Source organism: Sminthopsis crassicaudata, chromosome 4 (genome assembly GCF_048593235.1).
Source record: "Sminthopsis crassicaudata isolate SCR6 chromosome 4, ASM4859323v1, whole genome shotgun sequence".
Lineage (NCBI taxonomy): Eukaryota > Metazoa > Chordata > Mammalia > Dasyuromorphia > Dasyuridae > Sminthopsis > Sminthopsis crassicaudata.
Genome location: NC_133620.1, coordinates 11,397,355 through 11,417,382, shown reverse-complemented (window position 1 = coordinate 11,417,382; position 20,028 = coordinate 11,397,355). Strand labels below are relative to the sequence as shown.

Here is a 20,028-nt window from a genome sequence, read left to right as displayed (position 1 = left end):
GAGCTGTCCCCATTGCTTACAGGAACACAATTAACTATGTAACAGGAAAAGAGGCTAGCAGGGTCACGATGAGCTATGGAAACTGGGGGGACAGTAGAAGGGAAGAGGACTTGGGGGAAAGGGGAGGGCCCAAAGGAATGGTCATGTAATGATTCCACAACCACCCCGGGCAATGCCTTCTATAGCAGAGCTCTCACTCCAAAGTAGACAAGCATCTATCGCTAACTCAGGTCCACCACAAGACCCATCATGTCCAGTACTGCCAACTGAGAAAAATTCTCATGGCTGGAAGGAAATGTTTTAAGGAGGGCTATTTGTTGACGTGAAGCTGGCCGTGACTCCTGAACACCAGAGGATTATATAGGTGAGGTAAAGGGGGAAACACCCACACCCATTAAATCTTAGGCCTCGATATATTGAATTCTTTACTTAAATCTCCCTCCCCCAGCCTCACCCTGCCTTTGCCTTTTATTGGTGTCAAGTCATGAGGCAATGGCTCACTCCCAGAAGGTTAGCCATCTTGTGGTTATGGGTTGGGGAAAAGGAAGAGAATTTAAAAAAAAAAAAGAAGAACTAACAAAGAGGGCCTACTAAAGTGTGAAATTGCAGTGATCTGTGGGAGTCTCCCACATCTCTAGGCACTCCTCTAGCAGTGGCAGTGAGCTATCTCAAAGCATTACAGAGAATTTCACCCATCACACACCTAGAAATAATTGGACAAGCTGCCATGTTTCTAGATGAAGAGTGGTATTAATCAAGACTACTGAAGCAGCTAGGTGGCACAGTGGATAGAGTCCCAGCCCTGAAGTCAGGAGAATCTGAGTTCAAATGTGACCTTAGACACTTAACACTTCCTGGCTGTGTGACCCTGGGCAAGTCACTTAACCCCAATGCCTTAGCAAATGCACAAACAAATAAGTAAATAGATATATAGATCATAAGATTACTTTGTTTCCGATATTGAAGTTTGTTTTTTAAAGGGAGAAAATGGAGGGAGCCATGGCCAGGCATTTAGAGTAGTCAAGCCAATTTTCCAAACCAAGTATCAGGAAACATGTTCTAACAAAGTCTCTTTATGTATCCATTTATGTACACATCTCCCCCATTAAAATGTAAACTCCTTGAGAGTAAGAGTTGTTTAATGTTTCTCTTTGTCTCTATTTGTATTTAGAGTGCTTAGCATGGTCCTAGCCATAGAAATCACTTAATAAATATTTTTTGCTTGATTAACTAGTCTTGCTCTCAGAACTAGAAGGAACTTAGTCCCACAAGTCCAATGTTACCATTTTTGCCCCCTCCCCATGATCACCTAGCACCATCAAGTCCCATCACGCTCCTCCCTTTCTCCAGTAACTTTGTGACAAAATGCTCTTCAGATGTCTTCCCTACTCTATAATATTCCCTAGAATATCACTCAAGACAAAACCTCCAAGTCAGAAAAGGACTTCAAAAAGCACCTAAACCCGCCTGACCCTGGCCAACGTCATCCTGGGAAGCAGTGATTCGCCTGCCTTTGAGTGTGGTGATTTTTGTTTGTTTGGCTGCTCCCAAGCTTTATTCACCATAATCATAAATTCAACTGGCGCCAAGTCAGAGAAGCTCCTTAAAATGAAACTAAAAGAAATTGAATTCATTTTTTAAATGTATGTATAATGATGACCAAATGCTTTCAGCCTTCTCTCAGCATCATTGGGGTGTAATAAATTGGGAGCTGGCCTCCGAAGAAGGAAAACTTGAGTTCAGGTTCAGCCTCTGCCACACACTGACTTTCTGACCTTGGCCCGGGGCCCAAGACTGTTCCCCCAAACTCTTAGATACAGAGAAGGGATCTGAGAGGTCCTCACTAGGGCAGCTTCCTATACTGGTAATATCACAAATTTCAGCTTAAAAATAACTCTTTTCAGGATGCTGTAAACCACAGGAAGAAAGATGATTGTGCCTTAGGAATACAAAAAAAAAAATTGTTTTATTGATAGCTTTTATTTTTTTATCTCCCCTTCATTTCCTTATGTCCTTCCTCTCTCCTCTACCCAGAGAGACATCCTCAGTAACAAAAATGCAAAAGAAAGAGAGAGACAGAGAGACAGAGACAGAGACAGAGAGAGAGAAAGAGAGAGAGAGAGACAGAGAGAGAGACAGAGAGACAGAAACAGAGACAGAGAGAGAGACAGAGACAGAGACAGAATAAGAGACAGAGACAGAGAGACAGAGACAGAGACAGAAACAGAGAGAGAATAAGAGACAGAAACACAGAGAGAGTAAGAGACAGAGACAGAGAGAGAGTAAGAGACAGAGACAGAGAGAGAATAAGAGACAGAGACAGAGAGAGAATAAGAGACAGAGAGAGAGTAAGAGACAGAGACAGAGAGAGAATAAGAGACAGAGACAGAGAGAGAATAAGAGACAGAGAGAGAATAAGAGACAGAGACAGAGAGAGAATAAGAGACAGAGACAGAGAGAGAATAAGAGACAGAGACAGAGAGAGAGACAGAGACAGAGAGAGAATAAGAGACAGAGACAGAGAGAGAATAAGAGACAGAGACAGAGAGAGAATAAGAGACAGAGACAGAGAGAGAATAAGAGACAGAGACAGAGAGAGAATAAGAGACAGAGACCGAAAGTGATTCAGAAAAACTAACCAATGCATCAGCTGAGTGAGATAAGATGCAGAATTCTGAATCCATAGTCCTCCACCTCTGTGAAAAAAGGATGAGGGAACATCTTTTCCATTCTTCTAAGTTGAAATAGAACACTATTGGGATAGATCCCTTCCAACTCTCAAATTCTGTGATTCTGGGAGTCTTCAGGATTAGGGATCAGTATAATTGAATCCAATCACAAATAATAATGGCACATCTAAACATAATGGCACATTATACTTAGTATTGGATGTGATCCAGCTTTTTCCCCTTAGAATCCAGATTATCTCCTAGTGTCTGTGTAAATCTGGTTACCACAATTCTCAGCCGCTGTCCCCAAAAGGGATGACAGAAGAGCTCCCTGAACCAGGAGGGAAGTTGGACCAGGTAAATTCTAAGGGTGACATATTGACTTGAGGGTGCTTTGGGGATATCCAGGTGGAGATGTTCAGCAGGCAGTTGAGTTATGAGATTGGAACTCCAGAGAAAGGGTCAAAGGTAAATACAAAGTTGTGAGTCATCCAAGTGGAGGTAATAGTCATAGGAATAAAGATTAGATGGTTCCTTCTCACTTTAAGACTCTATAAATCTAAATTTAGCAAAGGAAAAGTATAGAGAACAGGAGCAGGATAAAGCTTTAAAGGACTATTTTGTTTCAGGTACAAAAGGAGAGAAAGGAATCAGGGGAAAAGGCATAGCAGGAGCAGCCACATAAGCCAGAGGAAGAGAGTTTATCAAGAAGCAGGGTGAGGCAAAAGGATCAAATCTTCTGTAAAAGTTAAAGAGGATGAAGGTCAAGACGAGGCTCTAAGTTTTGAAGACCAAGACATCACCTGTGACCTTTAAATAAAAGGACAAAAAAGGTAGGTTAGAAAGAGCTAAGCAATGAGTGGGTGGGAAGAAAGTATGGTCAGGTGGAACAGACTGAGCACCTATTGGTCTTTACAAAAGCTTTATGGTGAAAGGAAAGAAAATAGATAGAGCAGCCCAAGGCTGTAGCAGGGTTAAAGGAAAGGCAATTTTGTTTTAGTTTGGAGGAGATTTGGGAACCTGAATGGCCTTTCATTTCTTCCAGTTTTTTGTTTGTTGGTTTGTTTGTTTTAGCCAGGCATTTTCTAAAGCTCAAACTCAAATCCCAGACTCCCCTCCAAGACACAGATCATAGCCTATCAATGACTGCCTATTCTGGATGACCCTGCTCCATATTGATTCTGTCCTGAGTTCACCACAAGGAGTCTCCCCAATGTAATGGATACCTTCCTAGACAAAAGTATATCAGTGAAGAACCCAGGTCATTCTTCAGTTTTCTCTATGACCAGCCCATCTTCTTCTCCAATCATACAACTACGATGATGTCCATTAATTCCCTTCTTCCTCACTTTTTATATGCTGTCCCTGCCCCACTCACACCATGCATCTCTCCATTGCCCCACTGCTCATGAGTGATACTTTATTGTTAATTCCATCTAGAGATTGCATGGTTATGATTCAAAGCGATCCAATGAGCCTGAAAGCTATACATTTACTTACTCCCCACACCAAAATATCCTTCTTGTCCCTACGAAACAGAATCTGGGTCAAACCCTGCATTCAGCACAACGGAATCTGCCACCACATTGGAATTATACACATTTTCCAGACAAAAGAACTAAAAGAAAGGACTTATTCAACTTTCCAGCTACAGAGTTGGATGTATTTCAACAAGATCAATGAGAAAATTAAAAGCCAAACATGAGAGCAAGGGCATTCGGGAAGTCTGCTATTGTACAAACTAATCCCTAGAAGGAATTTGTAGTTTGGGGGGACTCGAGGGAGGGAAGGGGGCTTCCCACAAAATCTTTGTCTCTGTCACCTTCCTTAGACAAATGCTTGTCAAATGTATTCTTCTTATTTTTGCTTGATTAAATAGATTATTTCAGTTCCTATTAATTAGAAATGTATAATAATTTAAACAAGGATCTCGGCAAGAAATTAACTCTGTAAACAATATTGCAGGCCATATGGTTAAGCCATTTAATAGGCCTTCTATTCTACTCTTAATTACAATAATATCATCAAGATAGACCATTAGTATGCTAATTACAAATCAATTGTATCTTACTCTAACCAAAGTCATCCTCAGGGGATCTGTCATCTTAAATCAAGAGATCAAATCTGTATTTGTGAAATATCTATTTTTTTTTGGTCCAGAGCTATGATTTTATCATTGCCAGGAACCCTCCATGAAGAAATTCCTTCCATCTATGCAGGGGTGCAGCCACAGCTCCAGAGGACTCAGAACAAAAAGTTCTTGCCACCAGTGTCCTTGGCCCCCTCAAAAGGTTCTACATCAGAAACTGATATGATCTTAGCAGTAGAAATGACATTAAAGAAGCATTAACATTTGCTTTGATGTTGCACCCTGAGGACCATGGGCCCTTTCCATCTGACTCACACCTGAAACCCACCCAGTGTGGGCAATAACTGTCGAGCTTTTTTCTTTGTATTTCAGCACTGGGCACAGAGTTTTATTTGTTCATTCATTCATCAGAAATCATTTGGTAACATCTATTCCTAGAAGATTTCCCAGGATCACTTAAAAAGTTAGGTGACAATTGATCAATGATGAATAGAATCAGCTACACCCAGAGAAGGAACACTGGGAAATGAGTGTAAACTGTTTGCATTTTTTGTTTTTCTTCCCAGATTATTTTTACCTTCCGAATCCAATTCTTCCTTTGCAACAACAACGACAACAACAAAATTCGGTTCTGCACATATATGTTGTACCTAGGATATACTATAACATATTTAATATGTATGGGAATGCCTGCCATCTAGGGGAGGGGATGGAGGGAAGGAGGGGAAAATTCAGAACGGAAGGGAGGACAAGGGATAATGTTGTGAAAAAATTACCTATGCATATGTACTGTCAAAAATGTTATAATTATAAAATTAATAATAATTTTTAAAAAGTTAGGTGGCTTGAGGCATCTAGGTGATGCAGTGGATAGAGCACCAGCCCTGAAGTAAGGAGAACCTGAATTCAAATCTGACCTCAGACATTTAACACTTCCTGTCAGTGTGACCCTGGGCAAGTCACTTAACCACAATTGCCTCAGCAGAAAAAGAAAAAGAAAAGAAAGGTTAAATGACTTGTTTAAAGTAACACAACCAGTATGTGTCAGAAACAAGAACTGGATTCTGATACCCCTCAATGGGCCAAAGTGTGGCTAAACATTTATTAAGTGCTTATTGTGTGCAATCACAGGAATTGGAACAAAAGTAAAAACAGTCCTTGCTTTAGGGAGCTTACTTTCTAATTTAAACCTAAAATGTGAGTAGCTGTTTTGCATGTTTTGCAAAAATTCCTTCCTTAGAGGGACACAACCACCCTCAGGGATAGGTACTTCAGGTTACTCCCATGACCCATGAAGAAACTAAGGCTCTAAGTTCCCCTTCCTTGAATTTATCCTGTATGTGATAGGTTTTAAGCATTGTTCCTTGCAAGCTGAGGAGAAAAAAAAAAAAAAAAAAAAAAAAGGAAAGCTATCACTAAACACCTCTTAAGAGGAGACAGGAACCAGAGCAGCAGCTCCAAGCTAATCATTTCCCAAATGTTGTCTCTGGAGCAGAAATGCTCCCACACTCCAAACACTCAGTGCAAATATCACATAGGGACAAATATCAATTGGGGCCATACTTATGACAAGAGGGAGAGGAACCCTGAGTGACTTCATAATACAAGGAAGTTTGCTTAAGCAAAATGTAATACGTGAACTCACACAGTTTAAAGAGAGAGAAATGAGCAGATAATTACATGACAAAAATCTAGGTGTGGCTGAAAGCAAATCTTGATCCATCAATTGAGGAAGGACTAAACACTCTGTGTTATATAAATATTGTCCCAATGTAAGAAAGGAAGACTAGGAAGGATACTGAAAATCTGTGAAGATTTACATGAACTGATGCAGAGAGAAGCAAATAGAAATAGGAAAATTATAATAATTTTTTAAAATAAGTACAAGCACGTAAATGAAAATGCGACAAGTAAACTTGATTGAACTGAGTGCTATGAAACAATCACAACCAAGCTTGCCCCAAAGAAGAAATAGGAAAGATTCCTCTTCTTATTCTCTGAACAGGTGGAATGGCCTAGATCAGTTACAATGCTTATATAGTTGGGCTTGGCTAACATTTTGATTTTATTAAACTTCTTTTTTTTTTTAATCTTTCTGTTTAATTTTTTGTTATAAGGTATGCCTCCAAGAGTAAGGAAAAGGAAGCAAAATAATCAAGAAATAAAACTGATGAGATCTAGAATCTAGAACTAAATGAAATTAGGGTTCATTGAGGCCTAGCAGCAGATTTGGGGTACAGGGAGTCAAACAGAGCTCCCCTACAACCCCTTTGGATTCAGCGCAAGGATACAGAGTTAAATGAGGCCTAGTGGTGGCACGAGAGTCCCTTATAATTTACAGACCCCAAAACCTAGACTGATAAAAGAGGTTTATTATGGGGTTTGGAAGTAAAGTCTAGTTAGTAAAAGGTGAAAGTAGAGATAAAAGATACCAGAAATAGGATTCCAATGGACAGAGAGTCTGTGGTGCCAGGCGTGGTGCTGGCATGTTTAGACCCTCTGCCAAGAGAGGATCCCAGCTTGGCTCCTTTATAAGGAGAGATTTAGTTAAAGGGACCTGTAGGTGGAGCCCCAAATTGGTAGCTCGATGGGTTTCATAGAGGGCTAGAATTTGCTAGGAAACCTGAACAGATCATTAGAATGGGGGCTGGAACAGTCCAAGTTAGCTCAGATCTGATGGGGGTTGTGAGAGCCTGGATATCTCCTATTGGAATTCAAAAAGGTGTTTTTGACCAGGATTTATAAATCAAAAGTCCTAGCTTCTTCAAAGGATCAGCTAGGAGGAGTTGGAAATCAGAAAGGAATAAATCAGTCTGAAAGGACTATTCTTAAAGAGACCACAACCCCCATCAAAACCCTCATAAAAACAAAAGTTATAAATACATATATTTTAAATCATGTTTAAAATGCAAGTAAATGAGCATTTAGTAAGGGCCAAAGGAGCTCTCCTATTAGTGAAGTACATGCATTTCATAGTATTGACTTTGATATTTATTTTATCCCTTCAGAAGGATTAATTTGGGGGTTTTAGGTGTTTTCTAAGTAGTTATGTTGACAGGTAAGTGAAGGACCATTAGATTCTTTAGAATGGGATATACTTCTATTATCTCGTTCTTAGTATTCAATTGTATCCATTTCTTCATTTCCCCATTTGGTGTTTCCTTAACAAAGATGTTGGAGTAGTTTACCATTTCCTTCTCCAGCTCATGTTTTTCCCCTAAATAAGCAAATTGAGACAAACAGAATTAAGTGACTTATTCAGGGTCATGTTACTAGCAAGTGTCTATGGTCAGATTTGAACTCCAGGCCCATACTCAACCCACTGGACCACCTATAAAGCTTAGTAAGGCGGGTGGGGTTAGGGAACAATTAAAGTTTTGAATTCTCTATCATGCTAACCAGCTTTTTTTTTTAACTTCCATGTTTTCATTTTACCTCCATTTTTCAAAGAGTTATAAGTCAGCATGGTGAAGTGAGAAAAGAGCCGACATGGCATCAAAAAGAAAAAAAAAGAAAAGAAAAAGAAAAAATGAACAAATAAAACAAAAACATGGATTCAACTCCTGTCTTTGATGCAAATTGGCTGTGTGATCCTGAGCAAATCTCCATGCCCTAGTCAAATCTTGAAGACTCTGTTTACAAGCAAGCTGCCTAAAATCAGACTTGGGAGTTCCCCCAGGCTGAGGAAATCGCAGGTCTGGGCCAGAACCACAGGGAAACAGCAGAGAATGGATTCTCCCCAACTCTGACAGGGACTTGTGAAAGACATTAGGAAGCAGTCTGGAAAGCCATGGGCTGACTGTGACCTTGTGTTTATAAGATGTTTCTACCTAGAGAGGCTGAAGAGCCAATGAAGTTCAGTTTCCCAAGTGGACTGATGCAACCTGACAAGCTCAGGAAGGAACTGAAGGAGTCCTTACAGTGCAAAGACATTTGAACACACTTGGAACCAAGGACAGAGCCTCCCTTCCTCAATCAATGCACTTCCTCCAGGGCCATGGCTTTCTTTCTACCAGTTTCTTATTTAGATGTTTAATTCACCATCATACGAAGAAGGAAAAGCTCATGCAGCTTGCTAGTTACCCCTCTTTGGGCATGTCTGTCTGTCTTTGTATCTCTCTTTCTCTGTGTCTATTTCTGTCTCTGTCTCTCTTTGTATCTCTATCTCTCTCTGGAATGAAAGGGGAGCTGCCAAGTGAAATTTTAATCTAATTTTTATTTCCATCTCTGTCTCTCTCCATCTCTGTCTCTCTCCATCTGTCCCTCCTTCTCTTTCTTCTATCTCCCCTCCACACATGTTAATGTATATGAATATATATATACATATACACACAAATATGTGTGTGTGTCTCAGAGATTTACAAACTGTAAAAGCCAAATGGGTCATTAGAGAAGGGCAATGTCAGATTTTGTGTCTCATCGCTGTCTGAAAATGCTCAAGAGGCCCGATTACCCGATCTAGAATATGCTCAGGAAGCTGTTGTTTCCCACTCCTGAAACTGGGCAGCTGTCTAAACTCCCACCCCACCTAGTTGTTTTTCATGACAGGAAGTCATGAGTGACACACCTGGTAAAGAAAGGGTCAAGAAGAAAAGAGTGACAGGATCAGTGAAATTTAAGCTTGGGGGTGAAGCCCAGACTTCTAAATGAAGAAAGGAGAGAAGGAAGAAGGGAGGGAGAGAAGGAAGGAAGGAGGAAAGAAGGAAGAAAGGAGGGAAGAAGGGAGGGAGAATGAAAGAAAGGAGGGAAGGAGAGAGGAAGAAAAGAAGGAAGGGAAGGAGGAAAGGAAAGAAAAAAGAAGGGAAGGGAGGGAGGAGGAAAGAAGGAGGGAGGGAGGGAGGGAGAAAAGAAAAGAGGAAAGGAGAGAAGAAAGAAGGAAAGGAAAAAGGAAGAAGGAAGGAAGAAAGGAAGGGAGGGAGGAGGAGAGGAAGAGGAAAAAAGGAGAGAAGGAGAGAGGGAAGGAAAAAGAAGAGGAGTGGGAGAAAAAGGAGAGAGAGAGAGAAAAAGAGGGAGAAAAGAAAAAAGAAGGAAGGAAAAAGGGAGGGAAGGAAAAATGAGAGGAAAGAAAGGAAAGGGGAGGGGAAAGGAAGAAAATACGAATGGAGGATCATGGGTATGTGGAACTGAAAAGGACTCCCGAGGTCAGAGAATAAGAAAGTAAGGGAAGAAAGAAAGTCTGGGCATTTTTGTTTTCTCTGTTTCTCAAAACAAAAAACAAAACCTTCCATCTGTGGCACTTTTGTGAATGATCATGTGAGTGTTGGGCAGCCCCAGCACCTGGGGACTTCAGTCTCCTCAGCTATACCTATAAGCTGAGAGAGGCTGGATAAAAGAGCTTCCCTGCTGCTCTGCATCTATGATTTTGGATCCCATTACTTCTCCTCCTATGCCCCCATTGCTTCTCCAATGTCCCACAACTGGCACAAATTTCTGGTTAATTTGATGAAGAATGAAAGGGGAGCTGCCAAGTGAAATTCAGAATTTTTCTCTTAACACTAGTAAGACTATCAGAGACTTTTCCACTTTTCCCCTAAGTGCCTCTGCTCACATTTTTGATCGATTACTTCTTTAAAAGGAAGAAAGGAATTAGGGGAAAGAATCAAACAACTAAAAGCAGGTATTAAATATGAGGAAATTAAAAAAATTCTTAATCTAGAAGTGAATCACTGAGGTTCAATAAGAACTAAATTTCTGCAACCTTCCCCTTGTTTTTAGGACCTTTCCTTCCCTTCTTCCTCTCCTCAGTTCCCAATCGCCAGTGCATTATAATAAACCTGATCTGTTTGGATCTTGCTTCTGTCACATGGCAGTGTGCCCCTGGTAAAACAACTTGGCCTTTCTCACTCGCTTCTATAAAATTAAGGGATTGGACTGAACTACTTCTAACATTCTTTCTAGAACTGACACTCAGAGCCTGGGATTATAAACATAGGGCATTATTATCTTTTAAAGCTTTTCTCTAAATGCTATTCAGGAGCACTTAACAAAGTCACTACCCTTTGGTAGTCTGGTGAAATCTATATGCCATTGTCAGAATAATGACTTTAAATGAATAAAATAAAAGAGATAGGATTACAAAGAAAAGAGGAGATAGGATTACAAAGGAAAGGGCAGATAAGTAGCACCACAGTGCAGAAACCACTGGGTCTGGACTCAGGAAGAGTCATCTGTCCAAATCCAGCCCCACACATATACTAGCTGGGTGACTCTGGGTAAATCCCTTAAGTTCATTTGACTCAATTTCCTCATCTGTAAAATGAGCTACAGAAGAAAATGGCCAACTACCCCAGTATCTTTGCCGAGAAAATCCCAAATGGGACCATGAGAAGTTAGACCCAAACAGGAAAACAAACCAACTGACAACAAGAAAGGGAATGAATTATACTAAAAGAGTTACTCAAATATTCTTAAAACCCTAAGAATACCATTGGAATCTGTTTTCCTTGATTATCCTTCCGTGACTCAAAGCTTTTACATTGGAGTATGGGGGTGTAGAAAAATAAATGCTTGAAAACTCAGAAAATAAATAACTACAGGATGTCTTTTTAATGCCAGCTCATCGAGCCTCAGAACCTTCTTGTGAAATAGGAAAGGTTAGAGCTTAATCTTCTCAGTGATTCAGCTCCTTTCCTAAGGTCATGCAGCTCATTAGCACAGAGCTGGAAGGAGAAGCCAGATCTTCGGATTCCAATTCCAATGCTTTTAAGATGCTCTATTTACAGTTAACCATTTCAGAGCCAGGCTGAATTGAATTAACCTCACTGCACCCACTTTGGTGATGTGGGACTTTGTACTGGGGAGGGAAATGTACTGAGGTAGGGGGGAAAGTTGTTATTCTATACCAGGGCTGAATGAACAGTGAAGTTAGGACCAGGAGAACAGAGTTAAAAGACTAGCTGACCTCCCTTCTTGCTGTGTGACAGTTTACCTTCACTCTACCTCAGTTTCCTTATTTGTAAGACAATGATACCATCTGTCTCAGTGGCCACCTCAGAACTGCTATAAAATGAGAAAATGTATGAAAACCAAGACCTAGGTCAGTGAGGATGATTATCATTGCCATTATATATATATATTATATATATATATATATATATAAATATATATAAATGTTATATAAATATATATGTATACACAACACACATATATACATATAGATACATACATATATATATATGGCTTTTGATTTCATCAGTATGGCAAATTCCCCCTCCCAATACAGATGGGCAGCTTGGAGTTTAAGGAATTGCTTGGGACACAGAAAAAATAATGGATTTATCCAGACCTGAAGCCAGGCCCCACTGCCTCTCTGTCACATGCTGTCCCTTTATCATTATCAGCACCATTATTGTTTGTCACTGAGGTTAAAGCAGGTTCTCTTGGGAACATAATGCTTTCCCGGGAAGGAGCCACACGTGTGCCAATGGCTCATTATCCTGACATGGGCCATAGTTGGACTTGGTGGCTCAAGAATTCAGCACCTAGGCTGTCAGCTCTGCCAAAGACTGAGGCAGGAACACAGGGAAGAACAACAAGAGAGAACCTTAGTAGGGGATTTCAGGCTGTACAATGAGCTACCTCAGGCAAGGATGGACCAGGAGCCCTGTGTCCGGCGGACCAACCAAAACACAAAACATGAGTAAAGAAAGGAAGCTTGGGGGGAGGGAGAGAACAGCATTGAGGGCCCCCAGAATGTGGAGAGGTCAGAGGAAGAATTAGAAAAAGGATGGATAAGCAGATAGCCCAGAGATGAGTAAAGACAGCCCAGTAAACAGGAGAGGAAATGAATTTATCTGTGGAAGTCAAAAAGAAGGTGGAGGTGGGGAGGAGGGGCAGCTCCAGCTCCTCGGCTCCTCTAAGAGAAGCCATCTCCACAGACCTTAGCACAGTGCTTGGCACAAAGGAAGAACATAAATGTTATTATGTCAGAGAACTCTGGACTCCAATGCTGTCTCTGCTGTCTGCCTGTGCATCTTGAGCAACTCACTCCCCTACTTCCTAGAGGGCTGAACTGGCTGAACTCTTTGCCACCTCTCTGGTCCTCAGTTTCCTCATCTTTAAAACTGGGGGAAAGAACTAGATGACTCTAGATCCTGATGACTAAACAAGCCAAAGTGAATGCAACAGCCCAGTATGAAGAGCCTTTAAATCACAGTGCAGAAGTGTCAGACGGAGGTAAAGAGCAAGAGCAAAGCAAGTTCCCAGTTCTGAAGCCCCCCGAAATTCTGATAGCGGCAAAAGTTCAAGATGAGAATGAATCAAGGAGGAGGAAAGTCAAGAGCTCTGCAGCATTTGGAATCAGAAGACCTGGATCCTGCTGCTAACTCCTGGTGTAATACTGGGGAAGTCAATTCATTTCTCCAGGTCTCAGTTTCCTCAAATGAAAAGTGGCCAAGAGGATTTCAAAAGCGTTTTTTAGCCTAAAATGTTTGATGTGTGATGATTGGTATTACAAACCACCTATGTCATCCTGTGCCTCAATTTCCTCATTTGTAAAGTAAGATATTAGACTAGATCATCTTTAAGGTATACCCTCCTACTCTAAAATTCTACGATGCCTCAAATCATTCAGTTGGGCCACTGGTTTCTAAATAGATAAAAAGATAATTCTTTGAGCCAGGAAAAAAAGCATCTTTAGTAACATATTCCCATCTCAGAAAACAAATCCTGTAATAATCACACGATGATCCCCGGAGACAGAAGAGTGTGATGTGCTGTGTGCTTTGAATAAGGACAGCAAAAAGATCTTCTGGTCAAATCAGGGGAGTGAAAGTTGGGCAAGAAACAGGAGTCCTAACCTGGCTACCAAGAGCCCTTCAGACCAACGTGTGCAAAGCACTCTGGGCTATTCTCAAGAGCCGTGTTTCTGACACACTTCCCTGCAAAATTAACATTTGGCCTAAAGTCCATCCTTCATGGAGTGATCTTCAAGGCCTTCTACAATCTGTTGCTCCTCTCCTTTCTCTGATTTGCTCAGACTAATCACTTCCATGTAGAATGACAAGATCCAGAGTTGGAGGATACTCAGAGGCCATTTGTCTGACCAAATTTCAATCGATCGATCTACAAGCATCTCTTGAGCATCACCATGGATCAGATTCTATGCAGAGCATTGGGGATGTAATTTGGAAGCAAAACCAGCCTCTGTCATCAGGACAGAAAATACAATATAATTGTTATTTGTTCTTCGTTCTCAAAGAGGAACGTGACTTTTAGGAGGTGATGCCATGATGTGCAAGCGAATTAGATTTGAGAGAGGAAGGGCCATGCAAAGTCACCTGTCTCTCCTCCAGAGCATTCTGGGTCATTGGTCAGGATAACTAGAGATGGCCTTCAGCACGTATAAGTCAGAATAAACAAGAGAGACCCAGAGTGGGTTGCAGGAGATGAGGGACTGGCAGCTACCATTTTACGGACATTTTGGCTCACTAACTATGGAGCATGGAGCATTGGCTTGAAAATCCTCAATGTGAAAGAATTCACTAGGCAGCTGATTGACGCCATGGGTGGGGCACCAGAGCTGGAATCATTAAGACTTGAATTCAAAGTTTACTGCTTAGCTGTATTACCCAGGGCAAGTCATTTGTCACCATTTTCAGCCTCAGTTTCCTCATCTGTAAGATGGGAAGAAAAATAGCATCTACCTTCTAGGATTGTTATCAATGAGATAACATTTACAAAATGTTTTGCAAATCTTAAAAATATATATAGAAATACTAGCTATTATGATTGTTACTATATATTATGTAGTATTTGATATTGTCATGAAATTTTTGATAATAAAAGCAATAATTAATAACCATGTTTTGCAAACCTTAAAGTATTATATAAATATTAACTATTATTATTGTCATTGTATATAATATTGCATTAGATATTGTCATGATATTGTTGATAATAAGAACAATAATTAATAACTATGGTATTCACAGTTCTTCATAACCCTTCATCAACTTAGTCTCCCCCACCTCTTTCTAACCTTTTTACTCATTATATATTCCCACCCTTCCCTTATTCTTCAACCCAGTCACCCTGGTTTCCAAACTATTTCTTGAATAAGACCCTCCATCAGCAGATAGTGGGTATTTTCACTGGTGGAGCCTCTCTCCTATCTCCCCACCCCTGACTTCCCTGCCCTTCTCCCAGTTTGTATAAGAAGCCTTTTCCAATCTCTCTGATCTCAACGCCTTCCCTTGGCTATTCTATAACCTCACACAGCATTTTCTACATGACTGGATGACAAAGTTGATCACACACACACACACACACACACACACACACACACACACACACACACACACACACACACCAGGCAGCCCATTCTGCTTTGGGCCAGCTCTTCTTGTTAGGAAAGGCTTCCTGATATCAAACCTTAATTCCCCTCTTGGCAGCCTCTACTGCGCTTCATTCTTCTTCTACTGCAGAGCTGGACAAGTCTGATCTCTATCTGTCTCCTCTTACCTCCAAGACAGTCCTCCAAGACTTGCAGGCGATTCTCCTATCTTCTCAAGCCTGCCAGCTTCCTCCAACCAATATGATACAGTACAATAGTGAGAGCTCTAACACAGTACCTAGCATAGACTAGGAAGTCCCAAACAAATACTTTCTGTATCTGTCAGCCCATCATCCTACCCACCTATCTATAAGCCCCCCTGCCCTGATTGCCTCTGCCATCACTCCTACATTACTCCAGATATTTCAGGGAGAGCAAAGTAGGACTAAAACTTGTCGATCCTAGAAGTCCTTGTACCCTCTTGATGCAATCCAAGAACATGTTAGTTTTTAGTGGACTTGCAGTCCACTAAAACACTCAGATCATTTTCAGACAAACTACCTAAATATCTGTTCCCAGTAAACTGGTTTACTCTTGGTCCTTCTACCGTCTCCAAATGGCCTCTGAATACTTTTGTTGGTCTCTTTGCTTCTCATACCTGCAATCTCTTCTCTTTCTCTCTTTATTCATCCTTTAATACCAAATTCAAATTTGACCTCTTGTATAAGAACCCTTTCCTGATTAACCTCGTTAGTTAAGCCATCTTGAGCACTATTGGGCCTTGGAGTCCAAATCCAGTGTTGCTGCAAAGGCCCCGGGCAACATGACAAGTTTGGCACACCACAGATGCTTCTGTTTCTCCCAAGGCAATACATCCAACCTTAAGACTGCCAGGCATGGGGTGTTGGTATTGCTCATCATCGTATTCTCTCCTTATCTTTAACAATATTCTCAAATATAGAAAATTCAGAAATCCCTTTATGGAATTTTAATGGGATGCTTTGGGGATTTCAAAAAAAAATTCCCTTCCCATTTGACAGGAAAAAGGAATCTGGATAGACCTGGATCAAATACTGATTCTACTACATCCTACCTGTGTACCCCTGGATAAGTCATTCTCCTTCTCTGAGACTGAATTTCCTCATGTATAAAATAAAGATGGGGTAGGGCCTCCAAGGTCCTTGCCTGCTCTAAATCTAAGATTTTCAGAACACAAATAAAGGTAATTATGGGGAATTAACAATTAGCTAAAGCGATCCGAGTTCAATTCCTGCTTCTACCATTCAATACACATGTGACTTTGGACAAATCAATTGCACCCCTGTAATATCGGGTTCCTCTCTGGTAAAATGAGGGATTTGGATGAGATAATCTCTAAAGTCTCTTCTAGTTCAAGCCCCAGGATTCTCCCATCCTAACACCATCAGCAGGAGGGCAAAATGGAGATTTATTCTAATTTCCCAGAGAAAAGATTTCTTGCCTGTCTTCTCAAAAGATCCCAGATCCTTTCAGCAAAATCACTCACTGGCTAACATTTATAAGCTTCTTTTTATCCTGATTATTGCTTATTGAAAAGACTTTTTTTTTTTTTGTTTTAATTAATTTTATAATTATAACATTTTTTGACAGTACATATGCATAGGTAATTTTTTTAACAACATTATCCCTTGTACTCCCTTCTGTTCTGAATTTTTCCCCTCCTTCCCTCCACCCCCTCCCCTAGATGGCAGGCATTCCCATACATATTCAATATATTATAGTATATCCTAGGTACAATATATATGTGCAGAACCAATTTTTTGTTGTTGTTGTTGTTGTTGCAAAGGAAGAATTGTATTTGGAAGGTAAAAATTACCTGGGAAGAAAAACAAAAAAAAAAACAGTGCTCACAGTTTACACTCATTTCCCAGTGTTCCTTTTCTGGGTGTAGCTGATTCTGTCCATCATTGATCAATTGGAATTGGATTAGCTCTTGAAAAGACTTCTAATGCAGGTTTTATGACCCCAAGTCATCTGAAGTTCAGAAGGGGTCATGTGATTAGTCCCAGACCACAGAGACCCACAGAGGCCCAGGTGCCAGACTGGGAAGCTCCAGACTCCAAGCCAGTTGCTTTCTCTAGGACATCTTCTGCCTTCAAAACTTTGCCCACACAGACTTTCCTCCCTGCCTTTAGTTCCTTTCACAATGCATCTCTTGTAAATCTTTATTTCCTTCCAAGTATCCTCCTCTCAGGGCTTTTCCTAACCTCCCCGCATAAAGTTATGCTTCCTGCCTCCTCATTTCCACAGAATCAAGAGAATTCCAGAGCAGACATCTAATCTACATCTTGTACAAATATGTGTGTGTGTGTGTGTGTGTGTGTGTGTTTATGCTATATTATATATACATGTTATATTATATAAAATATGTGTGGGGTTTAAAACAGGTACAGGTGAGGGAATTAACTAGAGTAGTTAAATGACTGGTGGGGATGAAGCCATTCAGGGCCTGAACTTGTGTATTCTGGCCTCCCAATCCAGCCCTCACTTGTGTATTCTGGCCTCCCGGTTCAGCCCTCCTAGGGCTATTCAAATGCGAGCGGCAAGTGCTTTACCTTTGGTTTCACCCAGGTGAGTGTATTGGGATCCTGAGGGGAGGGGGAGGGGGAGGGGGGGGGAAGACGGGGAGGAGGGAATTTTGAAGCGCTCCTTCGGCCCTGGTCTAACCTGCCTCCTCTAATTCATCCCAAAATAACACTCCCGGGATCACGGGAGTCCACAAGACGCGAAGGTATTTTCCTGAAAGCACACACGCGTGGCTAGCCCTCGGAGCGTGTCACGGTGGTAACATCCCGGCTCGGTACTCGTTACTAAAGTACGAGGCAGAGAAATAGGTGTTTCTCAAGTTTCCCGGAGCCCAGGAAAGCATCGGTGCTGCTCGCCCTGTCCCCCCCCCCCCCAGCTGGCCAGCCCGGGATCCCTGGAAACCCAGGGCAGCCCAGCGGGCCCTCGGGGCGTTAAGAAAGCCGGAGACCGCGGGGACCGCGGGTGGCCCACGCCGATCATTTTCAACATCAAAGAAAAGGAAGACGAGAGCGCCCCTCCCCCCGCGCTGCCGGACTCGGCTCGGAACTCGGCCCTCCGATGCGCATAAATGTTAACACTTGAGTTTCCTCCTCTCAGGCGGCCGCAGGCTGCAGGAGGGAGCCCGAGCTCGCCCTCAAGTGGGGCTGGGCTCGGAGTTAGAGCCCCGCGCTTGCCCCCGGGCTTTTCCAGCTCCGGGGTTCCACGAACTCGGGCCCCTCGGACCCCGCGGGGCAATTTGTCCCCTGTCGTTGGAAAAGCCACTTTTCCCGGCTGCTCTCCCCGGATCGGGGGTCCCCAGAGATGCCCCATCCGCAGCCCCCGGCCAGTTAGTCAGTCCGGGCGTCAGCCACCGCGCCCGCCCGTCCGCCCGGGGCCCCGGCCGCAAACACCTGATCCTAAGCACGCTGGAAGCTTCTGGGCGCCCAGGAAAGCACCGCGGCCGCCAGCGGCCCCCTCTATCTGACAGATCTTGCGGGGAGGGGGGAGAAACTCCTCGGCCTTATCCGGCCCGTCTCGGGCTGCGCTGGCCAGCCCCGGCGCTCTCGGTCTGACTCGCTTGTGCCCCTGGCCCTGGCACAGGCGGGGGGGGGGGGGGGGAGGTGAGCGATCGGGGCTGGCTCTCCATCTGGTCCGCCCTTAAAGGTGAGATCGGAGATGAGCAGAGGCACGGAGGGGGGGGCTCCCAAACTGAGGAGTCTCGGCCCTCGGGATGGGCGGGGGGTCGTTCAGCGGGACATTAATTCCCTGAGCAGAAAGAAGGGGGGGATGTCGGAGCCCTTCTAGCCAGTGCCCGGATGCCGCCAAGCCCCTCGCCCTCAGGGCTCAGCGGGGCTCAGTGATAGCTGGTAAGGGAGGGGGGGAAATCTCCCCCCCCCATTCCCACCGAGATTCAGCTTCTACCTCGGCCTCGAGGCGGGGGAGGGGTTCCCGGGGGGGGGCACAAAGAGAGAAGTGTGGGAGAGAAGTCCCCGCGGCCCCGGCGCCCCCCCCCGCCCCGCCCCACTCCGGGGGCCACACGCAGGATGTACTTGGCCGACATAAACAGGATGTCAGACGGCGCGTTCGGGTCTGGGCTCGGAAAACTTTGTGCTGGAGCTGACGCTCGCAGACCCGGCGGGCGGGAGCCAGGAGAGGGGCTCCCGGACCTGGGAGCTCCCGCGAGCCGCGATCCCAGCTGGGGCCCCCGGGCAGCGCCGGCTGCCCTCGGCCCGAGGCTGGAAATCCCCGCGCCCGCCCGCGGCTGTCCCAGCTCCGGGAGCGCCCCCCGGCCGGCGCGTCTGGGGAGGAGGAGGGAGGCAGCTGCGGGACCTGCGGCCCTCCGCCGCCCCCCGCCGACCCCCGGTTCCGGCCCCCGCCGGCAGACCCCCGTCGGCCCCGGCCGCCCCCTCCCCCGCCTCGGCACTCACCACTTCCGCGTGCTGCTCGGGGCTCGCCTGGCAGGCAGGCAGTGCCCGGCCCCCGGGCCCAGGTCGGCTCCGCTCGCTAGGCGGCCAGGCCCTTGCTGCCAGCCCGCATGGAGCGCAGCGGAACAGGCCTGGGGCGCGGCGGTCGGGACGCTGGGCGCGGGCTGGGCCGGGGGCGCGGAGGCTGCCGCGGGGACAGGGGACCAGCTCGCTGCGCTCCGCTCGGCTCCTCTCGGCTCCGCTCGGCTCAACTTTGGGGCAGCGACCGCGGCTGCTTCGGCAGCCCGGCCCCGCCTCCCCGGCCCGCCGCGACTCCGCCTCCCGCGGTCCGCCCAGCTGGGGGAGGCCCGATGCCCCCCGCAGCCGCTGCCGCTGGGCTCGGCCTTCAGTGCTTCTGGGCCCGCTCGGGCTGGCCGCAGGCGGTCTCGTCGGCCCGCCCCCTCCCCTCCCCACCTCGGCTCAGCCGGGGCCGGGGCAGCGCTGGGCTAGGGGCCGCGGCTCCGGGAGTGGAAAGGCCGCCCGCCCGCC

At 44.4% G+C, this 20,028-nt stretch overlaps 1 protein-coding gene across 1 annotated transcript in view; it reads right to left on the bottom strand.

Moving 5' to 3' along the window:
- The window catches only part of JAK1 (Janus kinase 1), a 136,913-nt gene extending 117,108 nt beyond the window's left edge, over positions 1-19,805 (bottom strand). Inside the window, 1 exon segment of the mRNA XM_074265742.1 lies at positions 19,504-19,805. The gene's annotated coding sequence lies outside the window, so the exon portion shown is untranslated.
- Positions 19,806-20,028: the final 223 nt, after the last annotated feature.